This window comes from Herpailurus yagouaroundi, unplaced genomic scaffold (assembly GCF_014898765.1).
Source record: "Herpailurus yagouaroundi ecotype Mexico unplaced genomic scaffold, PumYag 28, whole genome shotgun sequence".
Lineage (NCBI taxonomy): Eukaryota > Metazoa > Chordata > Mammalia > Carnivora > Felidae > Herpailurus > Herpailurus yagouaroundi.
Window position 1 is genome coordinate 23433010 of NW_024412376.1, and position 16758 is coordinate 23449767.

Consider the following 16758-nt stretch of genomic DNA (forward strand, 5'->3'; position numbering starts at 1 on the left):
AATTCACATAAATATTTTCAGTAACACTGGAGCATAGACAGGCATATTCCTTTAGCATCCTTGCCAATATTGTGCTGTTGTGTTGAGAATTACTCTGGGACTTACCATGGATGAAGCATGAGGACCTACATGCCAGGTATTTAATGATTTGGTATAATTCTTTCAGTTATGAAGGGTTTGTTTCTTCCTCCTCAATTTCACCTTCACTTTCCCACCTAAAAATGAGCAATAATTCTTCTCTCCTAAGTCTAGTGTGAGGATTAAATCATATGTTTGAAGACTGTACTTAACCCATATAAACACTTTAATAATAATAATAATATAATCATAATATGATGGCTAATTATATAATTATAATGGCTAATAATATATATTATTAGGTAATTATAGCTCTTGACTTACAATTTTAAAGTACAAGTATACCTTTTCTCCCCCCAAACATGATGTTACTTTGAGCATTTAAAAGTACAAACCCTTAAAAATGCCCATAGGTAAGCTACATTGGCACTAGGCAAAGATTCTTTTTTTGTTTTAAAAAATCATGTATTAATGCTGGCACTACAGATTTCCTACTGCTAAATTAGTAGTAATGTTTATGATGATGATGATGTCATGATACCATAATATGACTAATATATTCTGCCAATGAATCTGAACTAGATTAAATCACGGTGGTAATAATGGGCAATCCTGCTGAGCATCTCTGCTAAGCATGAACAATTAAGAAATAAAATCATTAGTTGCAATTGAAGAATCAATGTTGGAATATAGTAGTTTTTCACAGGAAACTAAAGAAGATGAATCCAAGTAAACCTAAAATAATACAGTAATCAGTCCTCATTGCCTCATTAGCATCTTAAGAGATAATGACAATTGAGCCCTTTAGTGTGTTTTCCAGAGCCTAATTAAAAATGCAATTTGTAATTTTTTAGAATTGGATACGGGGTAAGTATTGGACAAAATGTCATTTAAGTTGAGCTCTTTTCTTCTAAGCTTTTTTGTTTTAGTTTTTGTTTCTATGACAGTAAAATTCAGATGAAATAAACACATGTGTCTTACACTATTTTCTTCTTTATAAAGCTTAGATGTTTTAGCTATAAGCACGCAAGTATATTTGTATGTGGTAAGGTCTCAACAATCAAGCATTGACAGCCTATAGTATTTGCTGAGGGTGATATAAAATACTTGGTGTGATCTTAGGAATTGCACAAATCAATTATACAGCTTTACTGATGGAGAAGCCAGCATTCGTTAGTGTTGTCACATGTAAAGCTGGTTGACGTCTAGCCCTATGTACCATCTTTTCTGATGTCTGGGCAGCTTTCAGGCATCATTCCCCAGATTCTTATTTTCCTTCCCAGTGATAGCCTATTTGCTATGACCATTTTTTCCTCTACAACTCCAACCAATAATTGAATACATTTATATTAAATAACTATTTCATGGGGTCCCTGGGTGGCTCAGTCGGTTAAGCGTCCGACTTCAGCTCAGGTCACGATCTCACGGTCCGTGAGTTTGAGCCCCGCGTCAGGCTCTGGGCTGATGGCTCAGAGCCTGGAGCCTGCTTCCGATTCTGTGTCTCCCTCTCTCTCTGCCTCTCCCCAGTTCATGCTCTGTCTCTCTCTGTCCCCAAAATAAATAAACGTTAAAAAAAATTAAATAACTATTTCATGTGTAAAAATGTGACACTTTATGTTTGCTTTGCATACTACCCCCAGCCTAAAAAATAATACCCTGAAGTCTTGATTAATTAATGGTATTTGTGTTATTGATTTCTCAGGCTTGTAAGTTCGGACTGTTTTTCATCCTTTTCCTCTTGACTCAGATTCGCTATTAAATTGTTGAAATAATTTATCAGTTTCTCCCTCCACAGTAAGTTTATATAAATTTTGATCTTTTAGTGGCAAGCAAGATAAATCAGCACTGGATAAGTGAAGCAACAAGGTAATTGCTAATGGGACTCGGCATAATCAAAGTAAGAACTAACATCGCCAACTTTATGGGTGGTCCAGATTCAAACTCCTGATAAAGTAGATCTGACTGGTAGAGTTTAGGTTAGATACTCATTTTATGACTCATGTGGTTTCAGTTCTTCCTTCAGGACAGAAACCACACTGACGAGAAGGGAGGATCCTCTGAGGAAGATAAAGGTAGCTCAAAAAGGAGAGAGAATGAATCTTGGCAGATGAATAAAATCCATGTTCTTTCTTTCTTTCTTTCTTTCTTTCTTTCTTTCTTTCTTTCTTTCTTCTTTCTTTCCTTCTTCATTCTTAGGTAACAATACTCTACCTCAGATCTAATCTTATTTGTCTCTAGCTCTTCTTTGCTCAAATCTGTAATCCACAGGAAGGGAACAAATATCCTCAGATTAAGGTTTCAGTTGTGTAATCTAAATGCCTCTTGCTGTCTGTCACACTTTCCCTTAACTGCTTGTGGTTTTCTATGGTCATTTATCACTCAAAACATTAATATCATAAATTATTAAATACTTTGATTACAGAAACTATTTTCATAACCTTATAGTGTTATTAGAGAGTAAAATATTTCAGTAAAGGGAAGGCATGTTTATATTTCCTGAAGATGGTAATAAAGTAGATTTATTCCCTTTGTCCTCAGCAAATGTGAATATCCCTTTACTAAGATAGATTATGTCATAGAGTAAAATAATTTCTAATATTTAGAATACAACAAATGTGTTTATTCCTACTCATCCTTGTCTTTTTTTTATACCTCCATTAGAGGCAGTATCTTTTTTTTCTTTTAATGTTTGTTTATTTTTGAGAGAGAGAGCATGCAGAAAAGGGACAGAAAGAGACAGACAGACAGAGGATCCAAAGAGGGCTCTACACTGACAGCAGAGAGCCCGATGCAGGACTTGAACTCACGAACCATGAGATCATGACCTGAGCCAAAGTCAGACTCTTAACTGACTGAGCCACTCAGGCTCCCTACAGAGGCAATATCTTTCAACAAAATAGGATTCAATAAATATTGAAAGTATTATTAGACTAGATTTTTATCAGATGGATTCTATTAATATGAATATTAAAATATACCAATAGATAAGTACATAGGTAGGAATATATAAATTCATAAAGATAAATAGATAGGAGTACCTGGGTGGCTCAGTCAGTTGAGCATCCAACTTTGGCTCAGGTCATGATCTCATGACTTGTGAGTTCGAGCCCAATGTTGGGCTCTGTGCAGACAGGTCACAGCCTGGAGCCAGCCTCAGATTCCGTGTCTCCTTCTCTCCCTCTATTGTTCCCCCACTCGGTCTCTCTCTCACTCTCAAAAGTAAATAAGAATTTATTAAAGAAAAAAAATTTAAACAAATAAAGGTGAAAATTAAACTCAAATTAACTTCTTATGATGTTTACTTTTTACATTTCTTTTGTTAATCATGCTTGAAAGATATTATAAATAAAATATGCAAAAAGAAAAAGAAAAAAAGCCATGGTTTTGCTGAACACAAGACAAACATCTCATGGATGAAAATGGAGCCATGAGCCTGGTTGAAGCTACCGGCTACTGGACTTTAGGTCTGATATTGTGCAGAGGAAGCCAGAAGTTGAACAGACTGGGGTAATGAACTAAAGGCGCCCTTGCATGGAACTTTATTTAGAACTTAGTATTGCTCTTTGAAAGCAGGGGTACAAATAAGGTTCCTTCCTACATGTCAGGGGGTAGATGGAGGAATTAAGCAGCTATTTGCAATCAACTCATCTTGAAGTTCAGGATGACATAAAGCTGCATATTTAAGCGAGAAAGAGGCTTGTGTCCAGCCTTGGGACAAGGCTTCCATAGTCATACGCTCGGTGATACCACTGAGAGTATCATTGGGTGCAAGTTGGATCACCAATTTTAAGTGCAGTTCCTGTTTGGGAGCCTTGAAAGTCCAAATGGAAGCAATTGCTCAAAGAATAGAGGAAAGCAAGGAAGGAGATGGACAGAATGAGAGAGAGATGGTTTAGAACCTTCAAAGTTCTAAAAGACAGGTGAAAAAAAATAAAGTGGAGAAACATTAAAAATGTTACTTAGCAAAATTATAATAATTAACAAAGTTACATTCTGAAAGATGTGCTTCAAAGGAAGAACGAAATAAAATCTAGAAATAGAATAGAATGCAAAATAGATGCAAGTGAATTTGGAAGGATTACCAGAAATTGATAAACTGTGTTGCCAAATTTAATTAACTACGGCTCTAAAAATAAAAGGCCAGAGACTAATTTCATATTGCTCAAATTTTTGAACAAAATGTTAGAAAACAATAATTAGTTTAAATGTGGGTTGGTGCGTGGTTGGGGAGTGATTAAAGTTGGCTAAGATCCTAGTGGTGTCTTGGAGAACAGTTAACGAAAACTTAAGTTTTTGTTAATGAAAATATAGAGTTCACTCAGTTTGTGAAGTGTGAAATATTGCTCCTTAAAGCCTCTTCTCTGTTACCTAAGCTTCCATGACAGGGACTCTAGGTGGCCCCTTTTGTTTCTATCATTTTTTCATAGGAGTCGAACCACAAGTCTGCTGGGCACACTGCAGCTCCTACTGAAGATTATGTTTCTGAATCTCTTTGGAAGCTAAATATGGCCAGCTGACTAAGCTCCGGCCAAAGGAAAACTCATGAAAAATGTCATATGTGACATTTGGAGATTATATGTAAATAGAACTCAAGAGGTCATCATGGTCTAGGAACAGAAAACCAGGTGCCAGGGCTGGCAACACAAGAAAAGTCCTGCTCAAGTCCGTGTCACCATGTAGCACCATCATTGGTCCAGACTGCTTGGCTTTTTATTTAAGTGAAGAAAGAGTAGCTTAGCTGTTTAAGCCACTGTAATTTTTTGTTTCAACCATACATATTCCTAAGTGATACAATTTATTAGTCCAAAAAATTAAAAGGGGCGGGAGGGAGAAAGAGAACCAGTCCAACACAAAATAAAGAGAAAAAGAGAGGCAAGGTGAACCAATGTAAAATAAAAGATAAAGAGTTCCAACATGTTTGTGATCATAGTAAATGTAAATATGTGTAACCTTGCTGTCACCCTGAAGAACACAGAAAGAGTAACTGAATGTGTAAAAGAAAAACGATGTTATGTGAAAACAAAGGAGCACTTTTTGTAATGGGGGAGTGGAGTATACATCCCAGACCGCCCCCCCCCAAAAAAAAATCCAAGATGATGAAAAGAATTTTGCTCTTAAGAACCATCAAGAGTCCGGGTGTTGCATGCATGAAACCACATACTTTTTACTTTAATATCCACACATTGATAGGATTACTGGGAAAATGAATGAAAGCTACCAGTATGGAAGAAAAATTTGACACACTTCTATGAGAAGTATTATCGATCAAGTAGGTAATATGTCAAACTGTTAAAAGTGTTATAAAGAAAAATTTCAGGATGTTAAGGGGTCATATAAGAAGGAAATCTGATCTATTCTATCTGACAGAGTTGTAAAAGACTTCCCTGAAGAATGACATTTCAAAAAATATGTCAAGAATAATTAAGATTTAATCACGGTGAGTAGATGGCCAGATTTCAGGGAAAGGGAACATGGAAGGAAAGGTGTGGAGACTTCATTATTTGATTAGAGACTGAGGTGAATGAAGTTAAAGAGAATGGAAAATTCTAACAAACCATATTATACAAGGTCTTCTCTGACCCTCTCCAGGGCACCTTGAATGTCACATTGTGGAAAGGAGGATATTCCTCAGTTTATCAGTAAAGGCCAGAAAAGTTGAAAAAGAAAAAAAAAACCCTCAAATGCGAGATTTTATTTTTCAATTAGTGCTATACATTTCCAAAAAATAGCAAATTTAAATTTAGTAAAACCAGTGTTAATTATATTCAAAATGCATACAACTTCTAGAGGTAAAAATAGTGTATTGTCATGAGGTATTTTCACCCTTAACGGTTTATAGCAAATCTTACAGTTTAGCCTGTTCTTATGTTATTTTCTTCAATGATAGTAAACAGCTGATTTCAGAATTTAATAATTTGTTTGCTACTCTACAGTGATACTTGTAGTGTGCTCAGAGCCATTTTTGGAATTGTTCAGAGGTCTAGTCGAACTGTGTTTATTTGGCAAAAGGCATCAGTCCAATGACCATCCTTTTTTGTCTCAGGCAGAATTTCCAATAGTCAGAAAAATTGCAGATCTTTTTCCTTCCTTATGTTGCTATCTTTAAGAATTTCTTTCATATATTGTATATCATTCTTAGTAAAGATTACAGATCCTCTAATATGGAGAATTTCTTGTGAAATAGTTATCTAATATATGACACCTAAGAAATTCTAGAAGAAAGTTTTGTCGGAGTCCAGCTCCAGCAGGTCCAGAGGTTCCTGAAGGATGAACGGCGCTGGCAAAAAAGTGAAAATAAAATAAAACTAAAATAAAATGGACACAGACAACAGCAGTGTGTTAGACTGGCCGCTTTATTGTAGCAAGCGTAGCATTATATTTGTTAGCAAATTCCTTGTAGCATGCATTATCTGTTTCTCGGCATTACCTAATTCTAAAAATGTTCCTTTGTGTGATCACCCACAAAGGAACAACATAGTTATTTTCTTGTAACATTCCCTCCTACCCTTACAAGGTCATCTAGCTCACAACACCTCAAGTGGAATGTTTTACAAGGACGTGACTTCTAAATTGTTCCTTTGTGTGATTTGAGGCACAAGGAAGAAAAGTATTCACTTTGGTCTGGGGTGCCGGGAGGGAGCCAGGAGGGCCCTGGGAACCCACGCCTTATGTGCTCCCAGAGAGACAATGTATACCTAGGAACTAATAAACCATTCTGTACCTTAACCCACCAGGTCCAGTTATCATCTGGAATGCCTCCTGGGGGCCAAGTGGGCCTAGGGGTTGGAGTAACTTATATCCATAGATACATCCCTTTGTTGCCAGAGTAGGGGTTTCGAACCCATTTGTCCACTTCCTTGGCTGGGAAATATATGGGGCTATCCTTCCTTTAGGTAGAGGAGTCTTTATAGGGGGTGGCAAGGGCTAGATGTAGGCCGCATAATTTCCCTGCAGACTCTTACTTCTTTCCCCAATGGTTCTTCTCCCGGGTTGGGGGGGGGGGTTGCCGTCGTGGGCAATTCCCCAACTGACAATTCCCCAGGTACTTTCATTGGTAGAGGGTGCTGCCCCGACCAACGCTAAGGCCAAATTACATAAAAGCAGGAGTACAAGAAGCTTCACTATCATTTGGCTGCCATGCAGTCCCCATCTGTCCACTGCCCGGGCCCTGCCATCAGGCTGGTTGGATAGTTCGGCTTCCAGCAAAGTTTCATTGAATTACCTACATTCAAGAGGCTACATCATCCTGACACGTCTTCCCTTCTCCATAGCTTGTAGTTAGTTAGCCTGACACAGGGCTCCACATATATTTCACATTAATTAAATACTTTATAGTCTATATTATTAAAAAAAATAAGAGAAAAGGTTAAAGAGGTGTCTATAATTTCAAAACATCCTGTGGAGAGCTATCTGGTAGATATTATTTGTAGTGGTTTGGGATCACATACTCTTGGTGTGAAGTTCTGTGATAGTCTCTATGTCTACACTCCTGCCTTTGGTTCCCACAGATGTTATGAACCTGACCTGGAAGAGAAGTTCCCGGATGACCAAATGGGTCTCAGTCAATACTAATGTCAATAGTTTTGTTAATATTTATATACACAGTATTTCTAAATCAAAGTTATGTAAAAATGTCATTAATTTGAAAAAGGCATTGTGTATATTTTATTATATTTAAGGCCATGGGTGTAAGTCCATTTTGATCAATTCTACTTGTTTAAGAGGTGGGCATGGCCTGCTGGTTACTGGGGATGTTTGGGGCTTGATGCCAGAGTGAAACTTTCTAAAAATAGGCAGAGCTAAGGAGGGATCACTCAGTGGTCAAAGAATTGTTTATACTGGCCAAAAATTAGAGGGTGGCCATGGAGCAAGGGTAGAAAAAAGAGAGCTAGTTTTACTAGGAGAAAAATGGCATATCATATCTACCACCCACTCACATTGTATCTACTCCTAGAGGACTAGCCACATATCCCCCCCCCCCCAATCCTCCTATCTTCAGTTATTCAATCCAAGTTTCTAACCAGACAGTCAGAGAAATTTTTATGACACTGGGACCCAGTCTAGGACAATAGTAGTTTACAACTCTACCACTTAAAGGTAAACACAGTTCCAAACAATGAAGAGGCAAAATAATAAAATAAGATATTCATAAACACAGGATTTTTATTTAAAGAACTGCTTAGTATTTTATTTGATAGATTGTTGGGACATGCCTTAACATATCTAAATTCCCATTAAATGATATTTTTCTTTATATCTTCTGTTTATATATTGTTCAATTATTATTTCAGGATTTATTTCTGGAAATGTAATTATTGGGTTAAAGGGAATTTTTAGGTGGGACATTTCGGTGGCTCTGTTGGTTAAGTGCCTGAGTCTTGATTTTGGCTCAGGTCATGATCTCATGGTTTGTAGGCTGGAGCCCTGTGTCACATCAGGCTCTGTGCTAACAGTGTGGAGCCTGCTTGGGATTCTCTGTCTCTGTCTCTCTCTCTCTCTCTGTCTCTCTCTCTCTCTCTCTCTGTGCCCCTCCTCTACTCTTGCTCTTTCTCAAAATAAGTAAATAAATGAACCTAAAAAAAATCTTAAAAAGGAATTTTGAGGCATTTCACACCAAATTCAATAGATCTCATCAGAAGAAATTTATAAATCATTTCGTGTTGATACTTTTATACTGTCTGAGCTCTTGCTCTCACTTGGAAGAGAAAATAAATTTGAAAATAATTCTAATAATTGAAATTAATATTTATATGTTATTTTTGAACTTTTGAGTTCTTAATTTCCCTTTCTCTGAGCAAACCTTTCATTTTCCGTCAGGAAATGTCAAGAAATGGATTCTACAAATAGACAGCTGAAGAGAGCAGCATTTGAACAATAGAGATCATGCACAAAGGTGTGAGCAATGTTAAGGATCCAACAAAGGATGGTGAAGCACTCAAAGTCTAGCAGTAGGGAAAGTTGCCACTACTCTCGGGCCTTAAGGGACATAAGGAATCTAGTGAGACTTAGAGCCATTGGAGAGATAGTCTCCAACAACTATGTGGGCATAGGTAGAGATTTAAAACATAAAGTGACAGAGATGGAAAAGGGGAAAATAATACCATGTTTTGACTTCTCTCATTCTGGCTCACTAACCTCTCTGTAGAAGAGAAGGAAGTTAAGATGGTAAATTTCAAAGAGATCACACAGCATGCAGTAGGATGGAGAAGGGTCTGGATTTGCAATCAAGCATAGCTCACTATCCTTTCCCCTAAGTATATAATCTTGCCTTTAAACTGCCCTTTTCCCCAAGTGGGAAAAATACAGAGTCCTGGTAACCCTGCCGTATCACCGTGGGGAATATTAATTTTTTTCATACTCCTTATAGAGCTAAAACTGAAGCATTAACCACCATTGGTGCTCTTCATATAAAGTGCCAGAGAAAACAGGAAGAGAAGAAAGTATTAAATATAGCTAGTAAAGTCGCCATCTCCATCACGAAGTCTAGGCTAGTAATTAATCATAGCTTCCTACTTCTGGCATCCATTCCATGTTGTCCCACCCTCTCCTCCCCCTCACTTTTTCCCAATAACTTTGAGCTGGTTAGGTGTTCCTTTTCTCCTTCATCCTCCTTTCCCTCTCCCCCTCCCTCCTCATTTTCTTCTTCCTTTCCTTCTTGTTCTCATTATCCTTCTCCTTCTCCTTCTTCCCGTGTGAGGTGACCCAGATCTTAATTCCCATAGGATGTAAATCATTATGCCATCCTGTATTTTGTGGTTGCAAAATACAACTGACCAGTATATTAGACATTGGAATACTAAAAGGCACTCAAATGGATTTTCTGGCGTTTAGACACAGTCCCCCTGGCCATAAATAAGGTCCTTTTCTCTAAGCTTATGAAACATAGTCAAGCAGAAGCATTTTGGGTTCCAAGGGGCCAAATGGTCCTCCTGAATAATGGTGCCTTATTGAGACCTCAGCAATGACTTCGGACCCAGCAGTTTCTGCAAATGGTAGTGATAGTAACCAAGTAAGCCTTGTAAGAGGAAGACTGTTAGTCAACATGGACTAAACAGAAACCACTTTAGTCAAAAATTTTCTGGTGTAGTCTCTATACATGTCATCATGGCCATTTTGTATACATGGGATTCTTGAACAAAAAAATGGGAAGGATGGAGGAGAAGTCTTGAGGGACTAGAGAAATTGCTGACTGACATCATAGGATTGAGAGCTCCCTCTGGGTGGCATTTATATGGAACACAAGTATCTATTGCTCTGTGTATTCCTAAGACTATTGATATGTCTCTTCCACTAACCTCTTGTCTCCATTCATTCAGTCTTGTTCTTTCCATATCTGTAATCAGCCACCCAAGCATATTAACCACAGCCCATGATTCAGTATCTAATTGGGACTCAAATTATCTCTCCTCCCACATACAATGGATAATGTAATGCACTGCTCTACACATTAACTAATGGAATTCATCTTTATCAGTATATTTTAATCCTTGGGGGATATCTTTCATATCCTTGAATTGGACCATAATACCCTGGAATTCACTTCTGACCTGTCCATAAACTTGGGCTATACTTGTGGTCTTATCTTCATCACCACTTGAGGCTATAGTTGTGGGTTGAAAGAGATTTGGTACAGCAGGAAGACCAAGTATCATGGATATCTGAGTCACTCACTCACTTAGCTTATTTGGTTATCCTACTCAGACCTGCTCTTTTAGTTAGTAGTAGCATGGGGCTACACATTAGAAATTATCCATTTTATAATGGGCCAACTGAATTACCTAGTTGTTTGTTTGCTTGTTTGTTTGTTTGTTTGTTTGTTTTTCTGGTCAGGCCTTGGAGATAAACTATAGAATACTTTTCAAGTGGAGAATGGTTGACAGCAAAAGATTTGCCTACTGTGAAATGATTGTAGTATGATTCTCCTATTTGGTCATCAAGGCTCAAGTAGCAATACTGCTCGCATCTTCACCTGGATGTGATACAGATCCTCCCTCTGCTCCACGCTCTATCCGTCAAGTAGCTTTATGGAATATTCAGTACTTGGACAGGGACAGCACATTCAAATGATGTGGGGATATCACAACACGCTCCAAACTAATAGAACTCTAAACTTTACCAAGGTGACAGGCCCCAGAACGTTGGCAGCATTTATCGCTATGCTCTGGCAAGTAAATGCATAGCTAAGGTACAGAGGTAATGTTAGAGTAGTATTCCGGGTATTATTTCTGATTACATATGGTAAAGCTCCTTTATGTGATAAGTGGAGTCCAAGGAAGCATAAGTAGTGAAAATGTCTTTTTTGTATTATTACAAGGTTAAGGAACTATCTAGGCATGTCTGCGTGTCTGAGTATCTGGCAGCTCCATGGGTTCCTGGCGCCACCCAAAATTAATTTGATTTGCATTGCTGTTTGATGCCATAAAATTAATGGATCATCCCGGATCATGTGGCTTGCTGATCTACTGGTACAATGGCTGTAATTCTAAGAATCTTCCAGTTAGTTGGTGTCATCTTGATCTGGGGGACTTGAGCTGAGAGAGTAGTGGGGATGTGAGGATTCAACTGCTTCCTGACATTCCCCTGCTTAGGCTTCCCGGCCTAAGTTATCTTCCTTGGGTAGGAACTTTGGGCATTCACTTTTGAAAACTTGATTAGGGGGAAATAAGAGCATATTGCCTGGCACCATTTATATCTACATTCAAAGGATGGGTAGGTGAGCTATCAGAGATTTTAACGTGATTCTTTTTCTTTTTTTTTTTTTTTTTTAAATTTTTTTTCTCAACGTTTATTTATTTTTGGGACAGAGAGAGACAGAGCATGAACGGGGGAGGGGCAGAGAGAGAGGGAGACACAGAATCAGAAACAGGCTCCAGGCTCTGAGCCATCAGCCCAGAGCCCGACGCGGGGCTCGAACCCATGGACTGCTAGATCGTGACCTGGCTGAAGTCGGACGCTTAACCGACTGTGCCACCCAGGCGCCCAACGTGATTCTTTTTCTAATATTTTCTCCAATTAGAACCAACTGGCAAGAAATGGCAGCAATGAAATTTGGGTGACTTTTTTAAAACTAAATTATTTAATATGACTTAAATAAAAGCTCAATGAATAAGTGTATGTTAATTTTTTATGTTTTTGAATACCAAATGTTTGCCCTAAAAAACAAAACATTTGATTTATTATTTCAAAAATCCATTGTTTTTTTCTAAATATTTGTCTCAAGATGGATTTTTTCAAGCTCCAACTTTCTTACCACGTACACTTCCTGAATTGCTTAGGGTTATATTATTTTATTAATCTAGTTTCTGTGTAACCCAATTTAGCAAATGTTTTTTCAATTACATGCTCAAAACTTGTCATCTAGTTTAATGAATCTAACAAATTGTGATATTTTCAAATAGGATTTGGAACTGACTTTTTCCCTCGTTTTAATTCTGGCTCTAGAAACTGATGCATCCCACCTTATTCCAGTCCTTTTCTACCCAATACCAGAACAAATTTTGCTTTCATTATTGGTTTGCCTATATTAGTGATTACTAGAGGTGATATTTTTTCTTAATGGGAAGGAGGGAGGTGATTATTTTTTATGAAAAAGAAAAGTTAAACGATGTTATTGAAAACAGTGTGTCATAAAGTTACTCTTTGTATTTTTGCAAACTTGAAGACTGGGATGGGCAGAGAAGCTTTGAATTTACATTGTTATTCTTTTTTGGAAACCTCTTCTAAAAACTTCCCTTAGAGGCTAAGTGGACATTTTATCTGCCTTGAAAGTTATAACATATGGCTTCTACAAAATATTTTCCTACTGCGTGACAGGGGACTCCATTTTTCAAAATGGCTGCATTTCCAAACAACTTGTTACCTGACCAGTAAGGCAATGTCACACATTTTAGGTTTGTGTTAGGTTGGCATCCTACTTCAATATATCCAGATCTGTGTCAGGGAGGTTATTCCAGGATTTAGTAACAAAAGATCAGAAAATTAATATCTCCATTCAATTAAAGTTCCACTCATGTAACATCCCAAAGTGTTTCCAGGCTGTAGGGGCTCCAATCAGTGATGTGGGACTTATAAGGATGCAGCTTTGCCCCTTCAGGATCTGATTTTCTAAAACCTTGGGAGATAACCAGCGTAGTTGAAATGGAAATGCACAATGGAGGACTGTGATTGAGAGATATTTATGGGAGAAGTCTCAAATTGGTACATTTTTCCTTTACATTCTACGGGTTAAATTCGGTCACCTGGTTACCATCATTCATTAGAGAAAAATAAAAGAATGTGGTTAAATGTTGTGTTCAGGAGAGGAAGAAATGGAATTAGAAAATGGCTAGTATTCCCTAACATATGTATTTTTATATTGGGTAAATAAATAACCTTTCCACCTACAAGTACAGAGTTGAAGAAAACATGATTTTTTGTTTAATACTTTTATATTTAAAACATTAGGATAAAAAACTAAATGCAAATACTTATAACAGAAAACTGCCCATTAGAATATATATATATAAAATATGTATTAAAATTATATACAAAATATATATTTATATGTTATGTAATTGTATACATTTAACATTTTATATAAATGATACACGATTATAAATGTTAATATACAATTTCTACAGATCAAATTTGTATGTATAATAAGTAGAAAAATCACAGAAACCATACATTTGCATCATTTTACCATAATGCTGAAACTTTTGTGAAAGTTTTTTACTCCTAGGTGTAGAGCAAGAGATAGTTATGTCTCTTGTTGTTTAGCGTTTCACAGAGGCCTCAAAGGCCAAGCAAAATAGAATGGGTAATAAAGACTCAGAAATTTTGAAGTCTAATTCAAGTGTGAGACTATTTGGGAGGTGCAGAGAGATTATGAAACTGATTTTGTCAACCGCAGTCCTAAATTCTTAATGGAAATGGAAGGTGATCAGAGACAAGACTTGTATCCCCGTCTAGAATTGTTAGCATGCTGTGGTACATCCTCCTCCACTGCCCCCTGGTGGAGGGAAAGAGAGCTGATTCTTGTCAGTTGTGAAGTGGCTTTCTGATGACAACCTGGAAAGCCTTGAGCCTCATTTATCCTGAAGGACTTGAGGACCGGTATTAATTCGGACCTGAATATTTTAGCCGCGAAATCACTGGAAGTTGCTGTTCCTGTTCATCATAGGGTCAAACTGAGGCGGCTCCGCTGAGAAAGGACAGCTCTTCTGTCAGGGTTCATGCTTACATTTGTGGGGCACTCTGCCGACAGGGGCCAACAGAAAGGTGTTCAAAAGAACTAGGCCAGATGCTGGAAGAGAGGTGGGATTGAAACTGAAAGCCAGGTGATAGGTTTCTGGACTCTCAGGGGTAGATGAGGGAATCAAAAGTGACTAGACAAAGGGAAGAAAGGGCCCCATCGAGGCATATGCTGCCAGAGGTGACCTACGGGAGAATCTCCATGGAAACCACAACAGCAACCATGAGAGGAAGAATCAGCAATTGAACGTTTCCCACACGTGTCAGGAGGACTTGTCCTTTCCCACTGTTGTTTTAGTTTGGACCAATGGCTACAGCTGTCAGAAACACATATTAGTGAGTCTGCAGGTGGGTTGGAGGAAACAAGAACTTTCCTTATCCCACTCCAGAATTTCAAAACCGAAATAGGACCCCAGCTGGAGAATGAATGGGATATGGTGACATTCTAATTGTAGTTAAACTATTAGACATTTCATTATAAAAAACAAACAAACAAAAAACAACTGAAAACACTGAGTTTTTTTTTTTAACTTTCATAGTTGGCTGAACAACATCCTTATAATAAATCTCTTTATATATGTACACATATTTCCTATTGGTTATGTTTCTCTGGAGAATCCTTTGCATCGGAGTGCTACTTCGGAACTCAGGTGACAAAATTGGGAAGTGATCTATTGTCCTGCATTGGTACAAAACCTACTGACACGTTGGTGTTCATACTCATGGTGGTCTTAGTGGGACTGAGAGACTTCCCTTTGGCATTCAGTGCACTCTAACACAGAGCATTGTGGGCGGGGGGCATCAGACACCTGACAGTTTGAAGAGGACGCCTGGTCAGAAGAATTTAAGTGGATTTGTTACTGAGATTTAAATTCAGGGACGCCCAATAATAACTAGCCAAGTCTGTATGTAGTTGTGCAGTATGTGTAGTATCTGTATGTGGTTGTGTAGTATGTAGTTACAATTTGAGTATAAATGTAAATGAGACTTAAGTGTACCCTCTTCAGACATAACAGTTACCTACAATATACTCATTTTATTGAGATACAACTGACATACACCGTAACATTAGCTTTAGGTGTACATGATTCAATATTTGTATATATTTTAAAGTCACAAGAAGTCTAGTTAACATCCGTCGGCATGTATGGTTACGTATTTTTTTCTTGTGATGAAACTTTTAAGATTTACTTTCTTAGCAACTTTACAATTTGCAATACTATATTGTTAACTCTAGTCACCATGCTGTACATTACATCTCTATGACTTATTTATTTTATTACTGGAATTTTGTACCTTGACCCCTTTTACCCATTTCCCTGTACTCCACCCTCATCCCAGCTTCTGGCAACCACCAATCTGGTCTCTGTATCTCTAAGCTTTTGTTGGTTGGTTGGTTGGTTTGTTGGTTTTTAAAATCCCACATATGAATGAGATCATACCATCTTTGTCTTTGTCTACCTGATTTTATTTTATTTAGCATAACGCCCTCAAGTTTCATCCACGTTGTTGCAAATGGTAAGATTTCATTCTTTTTTATGAAGAGTATTCCATTGCATATCTATCTATCCTTATATTTATAGCTATCTATCTATCTATCATCTATCTATGTATCTATCTATGTATCTATGTATCTATGTATCTATCTATCTATCATCTATCTATCCATCTATCTATCTATCTAATCTCACATTTTCTTTATCCATTCATCCAACAGTGGAGACTTAAGGTTGTTTCTGTATCTTGACTATTGTGAATAAGTCTGGAATGAACATGGGGGTGCATATATCTTTTTGAGTTAGTACCTTTCTTTTCTTTTAATACCCAGAAATAGAATTGTTAGAATGTATGGTAGTTCTATATTTTTTTTTAATTTTTTTTTCAACGTTTATTTATTTTTGGGACAGAGAGAGACAGAGTATGAACGGGGGAGGGGCAGAGAGAGAGGGAGACACAGAATTGGAAACAGGCTCCAGGCTCTGAACCATCAGCCCAGAGCCCGACGCGGGGCTCGAACTCACGGACCGCGAGATCGTGACCTGGCTGAAGTCGGACGCTTAACCTACTGCGCCACCCAGGAGCCCCTCTATTTTTAATTTTTTAAGGAACTTCCACACTATTTTCCAAAGTGACTGCACCAATTACATTCCTACCAACATTGTGCAAGAGGTCCCTTTTCTCCACATCCTTGCCAACACTTTTTCTTATCTTTTAGATAATGGCCATTCTAAAAGACGTGGTATGATATCTCATTGTGATTTTGATTTGATTTCCCTAATGAGTAGAGAGTGATGTTGAGCATCTTTTCTTGTACCTGTTGGCCATCAGTATATCTTCTTTGGAAAAATGTCTATTCATAGTCTGTGTTCATTTTTAGATTGGATTGTTTGGTTTTGTTATTGACTCGTATGAATTCTTTATATATTTTGGATATTAACCCCTTATCAG

General features: G+C 37.6%; 1 protein-coding gene across 4 annotated transcripts in view; it reads left to right on the forward strand.

Annotated features, from left to right (window-relative positions):
* Positions 1-16758, forward strand: part of SPOCK3 (SPARC (osteonectin), cwcv and kazal like domains proteoglycan 3) — a 485610-nt gene that overhangs the window by 185972 nt on the left and 282880 nt on the right. The gene's annotated exons all lie outside the window — the stretch shown is intronic.